This window comes from Bos indicus x Bos taurus, chromosome 1, assembly GCF_003369695.1.
Source record: "Bos indicus x Bos taurus breed Angus x Brahman F1 hybrid chromosome 1, Bos_hybrid_MaternalHap_v2.0, whole genome shotgun sequence".
Classification (NCBI taxonomy): Eukaryota; Metazoa; Chordata; class Mammalia; order Artiodactyla; family Bovidae; genus Bos; species Bos indicus x Bos taurus.
Genome location: NC_040076.1, coordinates 138,954,037 through 138,968,132, shown reverse-complemented (window position 1 = coordinate 138,968,132; position 14,096 = coordinate 138,954,037). Strand labels below are relative to the sequence as shown.

The 14,096-nt window shown below is 42.1% G+C and overlaps 1 protein-coding gene and 1 non-coding gene across 3 annotated transcripts in view; one reads left to right on the top strand and one right to left on the bottom strand.

Moving 5' to 3' along the window:
• The window catches only part of LOC113895360 (SH3 domain-binding glutamic acid-rich protein-like), a 72,360-nt gene that overhangs the window by 11,024 nt on the left and 47,240 nt on the right, over window positions 1-14,096 (bottom strand). The gene's annotated exons all lie outside the window — the stretch shown is intronic.
• LOC113899789 lies at window positions 13,662-13,768 on the top strand. The gene has a single exon (XR_003512988.1). It is a non-coding gene; the product is annotated as a U6 spliceosomal RNA (small nuclear RNA).

The following is a 14,096-nucleotide window of genomic DNA, read 5'->3' as shown; positions in this document are numbered from 1 at the left end:
CTTCCTTATCTCCAAGTAACTCTCCACACTATAGCCAGAGATATCATTCTAAAAGACATCCCAGGGACTTCCCTGGTGGTCCAATGGTTGGGAATCTGCCTGCTAAAGCAGGGGACCCAGGTTCCATCCCTGGTTCAGGCATCTCCCACATGCTTCAGGGCAACTAAACCTGTGCACCACAACTACTGAGCCTGAGCTCTAGAGCCTGTGCTGAGCAACAAGAGAAGTCCCTACAATGAGAACCCCATGCACCCCAATTAGACAGTAGCCCCTGCTAACTAAAACTAGAGAGCCCACACACAGCAAGAAGATCTAGTGCAGTCAAAAAATTATTAGTTAACTTAGAAAAGACAATCCACCTCATGTCTAAAACCTTCCATCTTTTCATGATAAATCCATAATCTTTAGGATGGTTGAGAGGCCGTCATGATTTGTCTCCTGCTCACCTTTCTAGTCACATCATGTTTTACTTCAGCTAATGATCACATGTAATTTTCTCACATCAGCCACACCTTCCAGGACACTGCATACAATGATATTTTCAAGGAAGACTTTCCTGACCCCCAGGGGCTTCCCTGGTGGCTCAGTAGTGAAGAATTTGCCTGCCAATGTGGCAGAATCAAGTTTGATCCCTAGGTGGGGAAGATCCCCTGGAGAAGGAAATGGCAGCTCATTCCAGTTTTCTTGCCTGGGAAATCCCAAGGACAGAGGAGCCTGGCAGGTTACAGTTCATGGGGCAGCAGAGTCAAACCCAGCTTAGCGACTAACCAATAACAACAAGGGCTGAGTTAAAGAATCCCCTTATTTGCTCCCACAATCATCATTTATTGGCCTCCCTAACTGTCTGTGTGCTCTTGCGGGCACAACATGTGTCCTTGTTCATTTTGGGGTTTCCAGGACCCAGCTACTGTCTGGAATAAATACAATAAATGTATTAAGTGACTAAATAAATGAACCTGTAACTCTTTTAGATCTATTAACTCTTTAGATCTCAAAGAACATGCATTTTCTTCTTATCCACATACAATCAAATTAGAATTCACACTACACAATACAGAACTATCAGCTATGTAGAGTTTTACACTTTCTAAATCCAATTATTTTTATTAATTGTGTACAGTTGAAACAACTGAGTTAACAAAAACACACTATTAAAAATGGGGTTATCCTTAGAGCTAGGCTGGAGGCCACTAAGAGTTCTTATAGGAATAAGTGGTCATCTCAACTTCTAGAGGTTAGCTAGCAGCAATTACCACGGAACCTAGGGCTTTTATCAATACCTGAATTGACCTTGATTTCTTGAAAGAGGCATTAAATAGAAAAAGTAATTGCTCAGAGAATTTCTAGAGATACTTAGCCTCAAAAGGTCAAGTAAAGAAAAACAAATATTGTATATTAACACATATATGTGGGATGTAGGGAGAAGGCAATGGCACCCCACTCCAGTACTCTTGCCTGGAAAATCCCATGGACAGAGGAGCCTGGCAGGCTGCAGTCCATGGGGTCATGAAGAGTCGGACACAACTGAGTGACTTTCCTTTCACTTTTTACTTTCATGCATTGGAGAAGGAAATGGCAACACACTCCAGTGTTCTTGCCTGGAGAATCCCAGGGACAGGGGAGCCTGGTGGGCTGCCATCTATGGGGTCGCACAGAGTCAGACATGACTTAAGTGACTTAGCAGCAGCAGGAGTGGGATGTAGACAAATGGTACAGGTGAATCTATTTGCAAATCAGAAGTAGAGACATTGACATAGAGAACAAATGTATGGACACCAAGAGAGGAAGGAAGGGTGGGATGAATTGGGAGAAAGGAATTGACGTATATACACTCTGTGTATAAAATAGGTAACTAATAAAAACCTATTGTATAGTACAGGGAACTCTACTCAGTGCTCTGTGGTGACCTGAATGGGAAGGAAGTCCAGAACGGAGGGGATATATGTATACATATAGCTGATTTACTTTGCTGTAACGTAGAAACTAACACATATTGTAAAGTAACTATACTCAAATTAAAAAAAAAGTTTTAAAGGTCGTGTAAACTTTGAAGAAACTTGGCTAAGACCATCATCAGCTCTACCAGAACAGAAGCTAATTTTCACGGCACCATCCCCGATCCCTGGACTGCATGGCATGAGGCAGCATTCAATCTGTCAATAAAATGTTGAATTAAGGTATTTATGTATGCCATTCCTGCCTCAAATCTTTCTTAGGAGGAGATGGGATATTAATTAAATAAAAACTTCAGTGCCCATCCTACAGTTCAGTTGCTCATTCATGTCCGACTCTTTGCAACCCCAAGGACTGCAGCATGCCAGGCTTCCCTGTTCATCACCAACTCCCAGAGCTTGCTCAAATTCATGTCCATTGTGTCAGTGATGCCATCCAACCATTTCATCCTCTGTCATCCCTTCTCCTCTCGCCTTCAATCTTTTCCAGCATCAGGGTCTTTTCCAATGAGTCAGTTCTTTGCATCAGGTGGCCAAAGGATTGGAGTTTCAGCTTCAGCATTAGTCCTTTCAATGAGTATTCAGGACTGATTTCCTTTAGGTTTGACTGGGTTGATCTCCTTGCAGTCCAAGGAACTCTCAGGAGTCTTCTCCAACACCACAGTTCAAAAGCATCAATTCTTCGACACTCAGCTTTCTTTATGATCCAACTCTCACATCCATATATGACTACTGGAAAAACCATAGCTTTGATTAGATGGACCTTTGCTGGAAGAGTAATGTCTCTGTTTTTTAATATGCTGTCTAGGTTGGTCACAGCTTTTCTTCCAAGGAGCAAGCGTCTTTTCATTTCATGGCTGCAGCCACCATCTGCAGTGATTCTGGAGCCCCCCAAAATAAAGTCTGTCACTGTTTCCACTGTTTTCCCATCTATTTGCCTTGAAGTGATGGGACCGGATGTCATGATATTTGTTTTTCTGAATGTTAACCTTTAAGCCAACTTTTTCACTCTTCTCTTTCTCTTTCATCAAGAGGCTCTTCAGTTCCTCTTCACTTTCTGCCATAAGGATGGTGTCATCTGCATATCTGAGATGATATTGATATTTCTCCCAGCCATCTTGATTCCAGCTTGTGTTTCATCCAGCCTGGCATTTCACATGATGTACTCTGTATTTAAGTTATATAAGCAGGGTGACAGTATATAGCCTTGACATACTCCTTTTTCTATTTGGAACCAGTCTGTTGTTCCATGTCCAATTCTAACTGTTGCTTCCTGACCTGCATACAGATTTCTCAGGAGGCAGGTCAGGTGGTCTGGTATTCTCATCTCTTTAAGAATTTTCCACAGTTTATTGTGATCCACACAGTTGAAGGCTTTGGTGTAGTCAATAAAGCAGAAGCCGATGTTTTTGTGGAACTCTCTTGCTTTTTCTAGATGTTGGCCATTTGATCTGTGCTTCCTCTGCCTTTTCTAAATCCAGCTTGAACATCTGGAAATTCTTGCTTCATATACTTTTGAAGCCTCACTTGGAGAATTTTGAGCATTACTTTGTTAGCATGTGAGATTAGTGCAATTGTACAGCAGTTTGAACATTCTTTGGCATTGTCCTTCTTTGGGATTGGAATGAAAACTGACCTTTTCCAGTCCTGTGGCCACTGCTGAGTTTTCCAAACTTGCTGGCATATTGAGTGCAGCACTTTCACAGCACCATCTTTTAGGACTTGAAATAGCTCAGTTGAATTCCATTACCTCCACTAGCTTTGCTCATAGTGATGCTTCCTAAGGCCCACTTGACCTCTCATTCCAGGATGTCTGGCTCTAGATCAGTAATCACACCATTGTGGTTATCTGGGTCATGAAGATCTTTTTCGTATAGTTCTTCTGTGTATTCTCGCCACCTCTTCTGAATATCTTCTGATTCTGTTAAGTCCATACCATTTCTGTCCTTTATTGTGCCCATCTTTGCATGAAATGTTCCCTTGGTATCTCTAATTTTCTTGAAGAGATCTCTAGTCTTTCCCATTCCATTGTTTTCCTCTATTTCTTTGCATCAATCACTGAAAAAGGCTTTCTAATCTCACCTTGCTATTCTTTGGAACTCTGCATTCAGATGAGTATATCTTTCCTTTTCTCCTTTGCCTTTTGCTTCTCTTCTTTTCCCAGCTATTTGTAAAGCCTCCTCAGACAACCATCTTACCTTTGTGCATTTCTTTTTCTTGGGGATGGTCTTGATCACTGCCTCCTACACAATGTCATGAACCTCCATCCATAGTTCTTCAGGCACTCTGTCTATTAGATCTAATCCCTTGAGTCTATTTGTCACTTCTACTGTATAATTGTAAGGGATTTGATTTAGGTCATACCTGAATGGTTTAGTGGTTTTCTCTACTTTCTTCAATTTAAGTCTGAATTTTGTAATAAGGAGTTCATTATCTGAGCCACAGTCAGCACCTGGTCTTGTTTTTGCTGACTGTATAGAGCTTCTCCATTTTCGACTGTGAAGAATATAATCAAACTGATTTCGGTATTGACCATCTGGTGATGTCCACCTGTAGAGTTTTCTCTTGTGTTGTTGGAAGAGGGTGTTTGCTATGACCAGTGTGTTCTCTTGGAAAAACTCTTTTAGCCTTTGCCCCGCTTCATTTTGTACTCCAAGGCCAAACTTGCCTGTTACTCCAGGTATCTCTTGATTTCCTACTTTTGCATTGTAGTCCCCTATAAGGAAAAGGAAATCTTTTTTGGGTCTTAGTTCTAAAAAGCCTTGTAGGTCTTCACAGAACTATTCAACTTCAGCTTCTTCAGCATTACTTGTCGGGGCATAGAGTTGGATTATTGTGATATTGAGTGTTTTGCCTTGGAAACGAACAGAGATCATTCTGTGATTTTTGAGATTGCATCCAGGTATTGCATTTTGGACTCTCTTGTTGACTATGAGGGCTACTCCATTTCTTCTAAGGGATTCTTGCCCACAGTATTAGATATAATGGTCACTTAGCTCATGAAATTTTAAAGCATCAGAATTACACAGATCCTTAAATGTCCTCTGGAGGCTCAGATGGTAAAGAATCTGCCTGCAATGCAGGAAACACGGGTTCAATCCCTGAGTCGGGAATATCCGCAGGAGGAGGAAATGGCTACCACTCCAGTATTCTTGCCTGGGAAATCCCATGGATAGAAGAGCCTGGTGGGCTACAGTCCATGGTGTCACAAAGAGTCAGACATGACTGAGCGACTAAACAACAACAACAGAATAGGTTTGAATCATGCACTGGACAAAGCTACAACTTAAAATTATTTTACCTTGTTGTTCTTCTAAGAAAGCTAGTCCATCAGTGGAGACACAGACATAGAGAACACACTTAAGAAAAGACGGGTGGAAAAGAAGGAGAGGGTGGAATGCATGAAGAAGGTAACATAGAAACATACACTACCATATGTAAAATAGATAGCCAGTAGGAATTTGCTGTGTGACTCAGGGTACTCAAACCAGGGCTCTGTAACAACCTAGAGGGGTGGGATGGGGAAGGGGATAGGATATGGCTGATTCATGTTGATGTTTAGCAGAAACCAACAAAATATTGTAGAGCAATTATCCTTCAATTAAAAATAAATAAATAAACTTTTTTAAAAAAAGAAACCTAGTTAAAGGAAGTCTCCAAAGTGAGAAGCCTTAGAATTTCATAGCAGCTGTTTCTCTTGGGAAGTTGGCCAGGGAGGCAGGCTGCTGACATGGCATGTGACCAGGACTAAGGACAGGTGTCAGCCGTGGTGAGTGTCAGGCAGTGGCTGGTTAAGACAAGTGGCCAGTGTGGAAGGAAGGCAGGGACCAGCCCAGAGGGATCTGAAGAGGGTGACCAGGCTGGAGGTCAGGAATAAGAGCAGGGTTCTTGTTGGGAGCCACATAGGGCATTACTGACAAAATGGAGGCATGGTCCCCAGCCCCCTCTCCTCATTCCGCAGGCATGGATCCTGGGATGAAGGAGTTAGGCCTTGTAATTCTGACTTGTCTTTTCCTCTCCTCTGCTGAGTTGACTGAAAAGGAATATTAGGGTGCTTATTGTTCTTGAGAGGAGCATGAAAAGGCACAAAGCCTTCTTCAGTTGTGCTCAGAAAATAATTCATAAAGTTAATCACTGACATTTGTTCAAGGACTTTTACAAAAGAGTGTTCCAGGATGAGCACATAGGCCGTAGCTTGAGGCCATGGGAGGGATTGATATCTGAAGCCTATTTGTGGGGAGAATATTTATGGCAAAGGAATTTACTGAATTTAGGGCTTATAAATAATTAAAATAGTTAGAAGTTAAAGATTTAAGAATGTTGTAAAGTTAGCATATTTTACTATAGCTTATAGAAGTTAGGAATTTTTAGACACTATAGCTAGAAACGGAATGAAGCAGGGCAAAGACCAATAGAGTTTTGCCAAGAAAATGCACTGGTCATAACAAACACCCTCTTCAAACAACACAAGAGAAGACTCTATACATGGACATCACCAGATGGTCAACACTGAAATCAGATTGATTATATTCTTTGCAGCCAAAGATGGAGAAGCTCTATACAGTCAGCAAAAACAAGACCAGGAGCTGACTGTGGCTCAGACCATGAACTCCTTATTGCCAAATTCAGACTTAAATTGAAGAGTAGGGAAAACCACTAGACCATTCAGGTATGACCTAAATCAAATCCCTTATGATTATACAGTGGAAGTGAGAAATAGATTTAAGGGCCTAGATCTGATAGATAGAGTGCCTGATGAACTATGGAATGAGGTTCGTGACATTGTACAGGAGACAGGGATCAAGACCATCCCCATGGGAAAAAAATGCAAAAAAGCAAAATGGCTGTCTGGGGAGGCCTTACAAATAGCTGTGAAAAGAAGAGAAGTGAAAAGCAAAGTAGCAAAGGAAAGATATGAGCATCTGAATGCAGAGTTCCAAAGAATAGCAAGAAGAGATAAGAAAGCCTTCTTCAGCGATCAATGCAAAGAAATAGACGAAAACAACAGAATGGGAAAGACTAGAGATCTCTTCAAGAAAATCAGAGATACCAAAGGAACATTTCATGCAAAGATGGGCTCGATAAAGGACAGAAATGGTATGGACCTAACAGAAGCAGAAGATATTAAGAAGAGATGGCTAGAATACATAGAACTGTACAAAAAAGATCTTCACAACCCAGATAATCATGATGGTGTGATCACTGACCTAGAGCCAGACATCCTGGAATGTGAAGTCAAGTGGGCCTTAGAAAGCATCACTACGAACAAAGTTAGTGGAGGTGATAGAATTCCAGTTGAGCTATTCCAAATCCTGAAAGATGATGCTGTGAAAGTGCTGCACTCAATATGTCAGCAAATTTGGAAAACTCAACAGTGGCCACAGGACTGGAAAAGGCCAGTTTTCATTCCAATCCCAAAGAAAGGCAATGCCAAAGAATGCTCAAACTACCACACAATTGCACTCATCTCACATGCTAGTAAAGTAATGCTCAAAATTCTCCAAGCCAGGCTTCAGCAATATGTGAACCGTGAACTTCCTGATGTTCAAGCTGGTTTTAGAAAAGGCAGAGGAACCAGAGATCAAATTGCCAACATCCCCTGGATCATGGAAAAAGCAAGAGAGTTCCAGAAAAACATCTATTTCTGCTTTATTGACTATGCCAAAGCCTTTGGCTGTGTGGATCACAATAAACTGCGGGAAATTCTGAAAGAGATGAAAATACCAGACCACCTGATCTGCCTCTTGAGAAATTTGTATGCAGGTCAGGAAGCAACAGCTAGAACTGGACATGGAACAACAAACTGGTTCCAAATAGGAAAAGGAGTTCGTCAAGGCTGTATATTGTCACCCTGCTTATTTAACTTATATGTAGAGTACATCATGAGAAATGCTGGACTAGAAGAAACATAAGCTGGAATCAAGATTGCTGGGAGAAATATCAATCACCTCAGATATGCAGATGACACCACCCTTATGGCAGAAAGTGAAGAGGAACTCAAAAGCCTCTTGATGAAAGTGAAAGTGGAGAGTGAAAAAGTTGACTTAAAGCTCAACATTCAGAAAATGAAGATTATGGCATCCGGTCCCATCACTTCATGGGAAATAGATGGGGAAACAGTGGAAACAATGTCAGACTTTATTTTTCTGGGCTCCAGAATCACTGCAGATGGTGACTGCAGCCATAAAATTAAAAGACGCTTACTCCTTGGAAGGAAAGTTCTGACCAACCTGGATAGCATATTCAAAAGCAGAGACATTACTTTGCCAACAAAGGTCCGTCTAGTCAAGGCTATGGTTTTTCCTGTGGTCATGTATGGATGTGAGAGTTGGACTGTGAAGAAGGCTGAGAACTGAAGAATTGATGCTTTTGAACTGTGGTGTTGGAGAAGACTCTTGAGAGTCCCTTGGACTGCAAGGAGATCCAACCAGTCCATTGTGAAGGAGATCAGCCCTGGGATTTCTTTGGAAGGAATGATGCTAAAGCTGAAACTCCAGTACTTTGGCCACCTGATACAAAGAGTTGACTCATTGGAAAAGACTCTGATGCTGGGAGGGATTGGGGGCAAGAGGAGAAGGGGATGACAGAGGATGAGATGGCTGGATGGCATCACTGACTCGATGGACGTGAGTCTGAGTGAACTCTGGGAGTTGGTGATGGACAGGGAGGCCTGGCATGCTGTGATTCATGGGGTCACAAAGAGTTGGACATGACTGAGTGACTGATCTGATCTGATCTGATAGCTAGAAACCTTTTTTAAGAGATAGTGAGCTCAGGATGTTAGGGGCAAACAGGATTTAGGAAGATAAGTAGTAAACTGAGGAATGTAGCATGAGCTACAATATAATCACAAGTTAACTATAGGACATTAGAGGAGGTAGACAATAGATGATAAGGCTGATTCCAAGAGAATCACTGAAACAAGAACTCCGTTTGAAGAGCAACAGTGATTTATGGATATAATAAATCTGGGAGAGGGGGAACTGAAAATGTCAAACCTCTGGCCTAATGTTTTTGTAAAAGTATAAAAGAGAATCTTAAACTTGGAATAAACAGGCAGTCCATAGAAAACTGAGAGGCTGTCTCCTTGGCCGGCACCATCCATCTCTTCAGGTTGAATCCCTGGTTGCTGGAGTTGGACTCCAGCAGGTTCTCTCCATTGTCAGACAGTATGGGAGCTCAGCCTTAGACTCACAAGTTCATGGTGGACATAAACCAACACCTGCCCCTTGATGTAGAAACTACCCTCAAGATTGATTTTGGAGGAAGCAGTGTGGGGAATATGTATAGACCATAATCATGTAGTCAGTCAAGCCAAGGCGTCAGAAGGTTTTGGAGAGGATCACTGAATTGGCAAAGAACACAATGTAAAATATTTTGGCCTCAATGAAAACCAAACACAAAGATGAACAAATTGCATCTTTTACTTCCAGGGTTTCATAAAGTTCTCATGACACCCCCAGTCTGCAGTCCCCTTCTCAGAGTTCCCAGAAGCTGAGGTGACCTGCTTGCCTTCTTTCCTCCTCTGGTAGTATTCACAAACCTCCCCTCTCCTCCTTAGCCCCTCATCCCTCCCTGGTCATCAGGGAAGGGAACCATGAAGTCCCCTCTCTGTAGATCTGAAGCTATAGGTGATTACATCTTACACAGGAATGAAAGCCCTTTTCATGGTGCACCATTTTGCCTCCCAAACACTGCCCCGACCTGTCAGCAAGTAGGTAACATACACTTCGGCTTCGTATGTGTAAGAACCCCCGAGGTTTGGGTTGGTGGTCAGGAAAAGTCCACATCATTAAAGGAAATAATTATGATTTTTTTAATTTAAATTTATTTATTTTGATTGGAGGCTAATTACTTTACAATATTGTATTGGTTTTGCCATACATCAACATGAATCCACCATGGGTGTACACGTGCTCCCCATCCTGAACCCCCCTCCCACCTCCCTCCCCGTATCATCCCTCTGGGTCATCCCAGTGCACCAGCCCCAAGCATCCTGTATCCTGCATCAAACCTGGACTGGCGATTCATTTCTTATATGATATTATACATGTTTCAATGCCATTCTCCCAAATCATCCCCCCCTCCCTCTCCCACAGAGTCCAAAAGACTGTTCTATACATCTGTGTCTCTTTTGCTGTCTCACATACAGGGTTATCATTACCATCTTTCTAAATTCCATATATATGCGTTAGTATACTGTATTGGTGTTTTTCTTTCTGGCTTACTTCACTCTGTATAATAGGATCCAGTTTCATCCACCTCATTAGAACTGATTCAAATGTACTCTTTTTAATGGCTGAGTAATACTCCATTGTGTATATGTACCACAGCTTTCTTATCCATTCATCTGCTGATGGACATCTAGGTTGCTTCCATGTCGTGGCTATCATAAATAGTGCTGCGATGAACATTGGGGTACATGTGTCTCTTTCAATTCTGGTTTCCTTGGTGTGTATGCCCAGCAGTGGGATTGCTGGGTCATAAGGCAGTTCTATTTCCAGTTTTGTAAGGAATCTCCACACTGTTCTCCATAGTGGCTGTACTAATTTACATTCCCACCAACAGTGTAAGAGGGTTCCCTTTTCTCCACACCCTTTCCAGCATTTATTGCTTGTAGACTTTTAGATTGCAGCCAATCTGACTGGCGTGAAATGGTACCTCATAGTGGTTTTGGTTTGCATTTCTCTGATAATGAGTGATGTTGAGCATCTTTTCACGTGTTTGTTAGCCATCTGTATGTCTTCTTTGGAGAAATGTCTATTTAGTTCTTTGGCCCATTTTTTGATTGGGTCATTTATTTTTCTGGAATTGAGCTGCAGGAGTTGCTTGTATATTTTTGAGATTAGTTGTTTGTCAGTTGCTTCATTTGCTATTATTTTCTCCCATTCTGAAGGTTGTCTTTTCACCTTGCTTATAGTTTCCTTTGTTGTGCAGAAGCTTTTAAGGTTACTTAGGTCCCATTTGTTTATCTTTGCTTTTACTTCCAATATTCTGGGAGGTGGGTCATAGAGGATCCTGCTGTGATGTGTGTCAGAGAGTGTTTTGCCTATGTTCTCCTCTAGCAGTTTTATAGTTTCTGGTCTTACGTTTAGATCTTTAATCCATTTTGAGTTTATTTTGGTGTATGGTGTTAGAAAGTGTTCTAGTTTCATTCTTTTTTTTTTTTTTTTTTTACAAGTGATTGACCAGTTTTCCCAGCACCAGTTGTTAAAGAGATTGTCTTTTCTCCATTGTATATGCTTGCCTCCTTTGTCAAAGATAAGGTGTCCATAGGTGCGTGGGTTTATCTCTGGGCTTTCTATTTTGTTCCACTGATCTATATTTCTGTCTTTGTGGCAGTACCATACTGTCTTGATGACTGTGGCTTTGTAGTAGAGCCTGAAGTCAAGCAGGTTGATTCCTCCAGTTCCATTCTTCTTTCTCAAGATTGCTTTGGCTATTCGAGGTTTTTTGTATTTCCATACAAATTGTGAAATTATTTGTTCTAGCTCTGTGAAAAATACCACTGGTAGCTTGATAGGGATTGCATTGAATCTATAGATTGTTTTGGGTAGTATACTCATTTTCACTATATTCAGTCTTCCGATCCATGAACATGGTGTATTTCTCCATCTATTAGTGTCCTCTTTGATTTCTTTCACCAGTGTTTTATCGTTTTTAAATCAATGTGATATTCTTTGATAAATATCTTCCCCATGAAACTAGCATCATCTGAGCACTTAGAAGTGTGTACTGAATAAGCATGTGCAGTAGTTGAAATCAGGTGAGCTTAGACACTCAGCTGGTCTATCACTGGTTTTAATGCTCCCAGCCACTGGAGGGAGCTATTACCACTGCCCACTTGAAAATGGTTCTGAACACACAGTTCAGTTCAGTTGCTCAGTCATGTCTGACTCTTTGTGACCCCATGGACTGCAGCACGCCAGGCCTCCCTGTCCTTCACCATCTCCTGGAGTTTGCTCAAACTCATGTCCATTGAATCAGTGATACCATCCAACCATCTCATCCCCTGTTGTCCCCTTCTCCTCCTGCCTTCAGTCTTTCCCAGCATCAGGGTTTTTTCCAATGAGTCAGTTCTTCAAATCAGGTGGGCAAAGTATTGGAGTTTCAGCTTCAACATCAGCCCTTTCAATGAATATTCAGGACTGATTTCATTTAGTCCTGAATGGACTGGTTGGATATCCTTGCAGTCCAAGGGACTCTCAAGAGTCTTCTCCAACACCACAGTTCAAGAGCATCAATTTTTCTGCACTCAACTTTCTTTATAGTCCAACTCTCACATCCATACATGACTACTGGACACACAGGAATGGTGTTTAACACACAAATGAAAGGTTTGGGGAAAATGGTCAACCCTGAATATGGTCTATAAGTCTACTTATCAGAGATGCACCAGGGTCATACTCTTGGTTTCTACCTCCTACTGTAGCCAGCTGAGATGTAACCACTAGGGGAAGCCAGGAGAAGAGCACACAGGACTCAGTACTAGATCCCTGTGAGTCTGTAATTCTTTCAGAATAAAAGGTTAAAATATGTTTGTATTCCTTGTCATGAACAGTGTGGCTGTATACATGTGCTCAGTCACTCAGTCATGTCCAACTCTTTCTAACACCATGGACTGTAGCCCACTGGAGTGGGTTGCCATTTCCTTATCCAGGGATCTTCCCCACCCCAAGCTCAATCCTCGTCTCCTGAATTACAGGTGGATTCTTTACCACTGCGCTACCTGGGAAGCAATGGTTTATACCAGGATACAAATTCTCATTTTGTTCTCCCTGCTACCCAAAATAAGAGTTACTGTCTTCCCCACACACAAACTCCAAGGAGACAGATACATACTTGTTCTTGTTCCCCACCTGCTGGGAAGAAGTTACCAACTGTGCTTTTCAAAACCCTGGGCTGAGAGAGGTGAGGAGGCTAGATGATCCCTGCAAAAAAAGTCCTTGGAGTTTAGGGCTTGGAGCTAAGAAGATGGAAGCAGCCAGATTCAAGAGAGAAGGAGGTGGATGTTACAGGTGGTGCCAGGACTTACCTGATGCAAAAGCTGAGTCAGGGACCCTTGGGGCATCAGGGCAGCACCTGGACATGATGCTCGGGGAAGCATCAACTGTGGTCAGAGGGCTGGTCACTGTGAGAGGCATGGCCACGTCCAGCCAGGGCAGAGGGCCTAACCCATGCTGAGGGACCAGCATTAACAGTTTCCAATGGGCTTCAGGAAACCCACATCACAGCAGGACCACCATAAAGAACCAGGGCCCTCTGGCCTCCAGTCACCCCTGAAGACCCCAGGATGACTCTTAAGTCCCTGGAGAGGGGTGGGTCTCTGAAATGCTTCACCTAGATTGAATTTCCTGCCTGCCAGAAGTGGAGGCATGAAGCAGATAATATGATGTCTAGAGAAATCAATGAAGCTGACGGTCCACGACCACAAGTTTTAAAAACTAAACCTAGATTTAGCAGCAGCAGCAGCAACAACCCACAAATCCAATGTTATTTAAATTCCTCATGGAGTGTTGGTTAGAAAAGGAAGTGCAGGGACCCGCTGTTTAGTTACAACAGACTTAGCAAAAGCTAAGAATCCATGAGATCTCCCTAGATGGTTTCAACAAAGCCAGGGTTTGCACCTAAAAGCCTTGGATTTATCTGAATTGTGATATCTAGAAGAACCTACTACATGTGACTGGTACTTTAAAAATCCATGTTACAGTGCTCGCTTCGGCAGCACATATACTAAAATTGGAACGATACAGAGAAGATTAGCATGGCCCCTGCACAAGGATGACATGCAAATTCGTGAAGCATTCCATATTTTTTGAGGAAACCAGAAGAGAAAGAGACACGTGTACCCCAATGTTCATCGCAGCACTGTTTATAATAGCCAGGACATGGAAGCAACCTAGATGTCCATCAGCAGATGAATGGATAAGAAAGCTATGGTACATATACACAATGGAGTATTACTCAGCCATTAAAAAGAATACATTTGAATCAGTTCTAATGAGGTGGATGAAACTGGATCCTATTATACAGAGTGAAGTAAGCCAGAAAGAAAAACACCAATACAGTATACTAATGCATATATATGGAATTTAGAAAGATGGTAACAATAACCCTGTGTACGAGACAGCAAAAGAGACACTG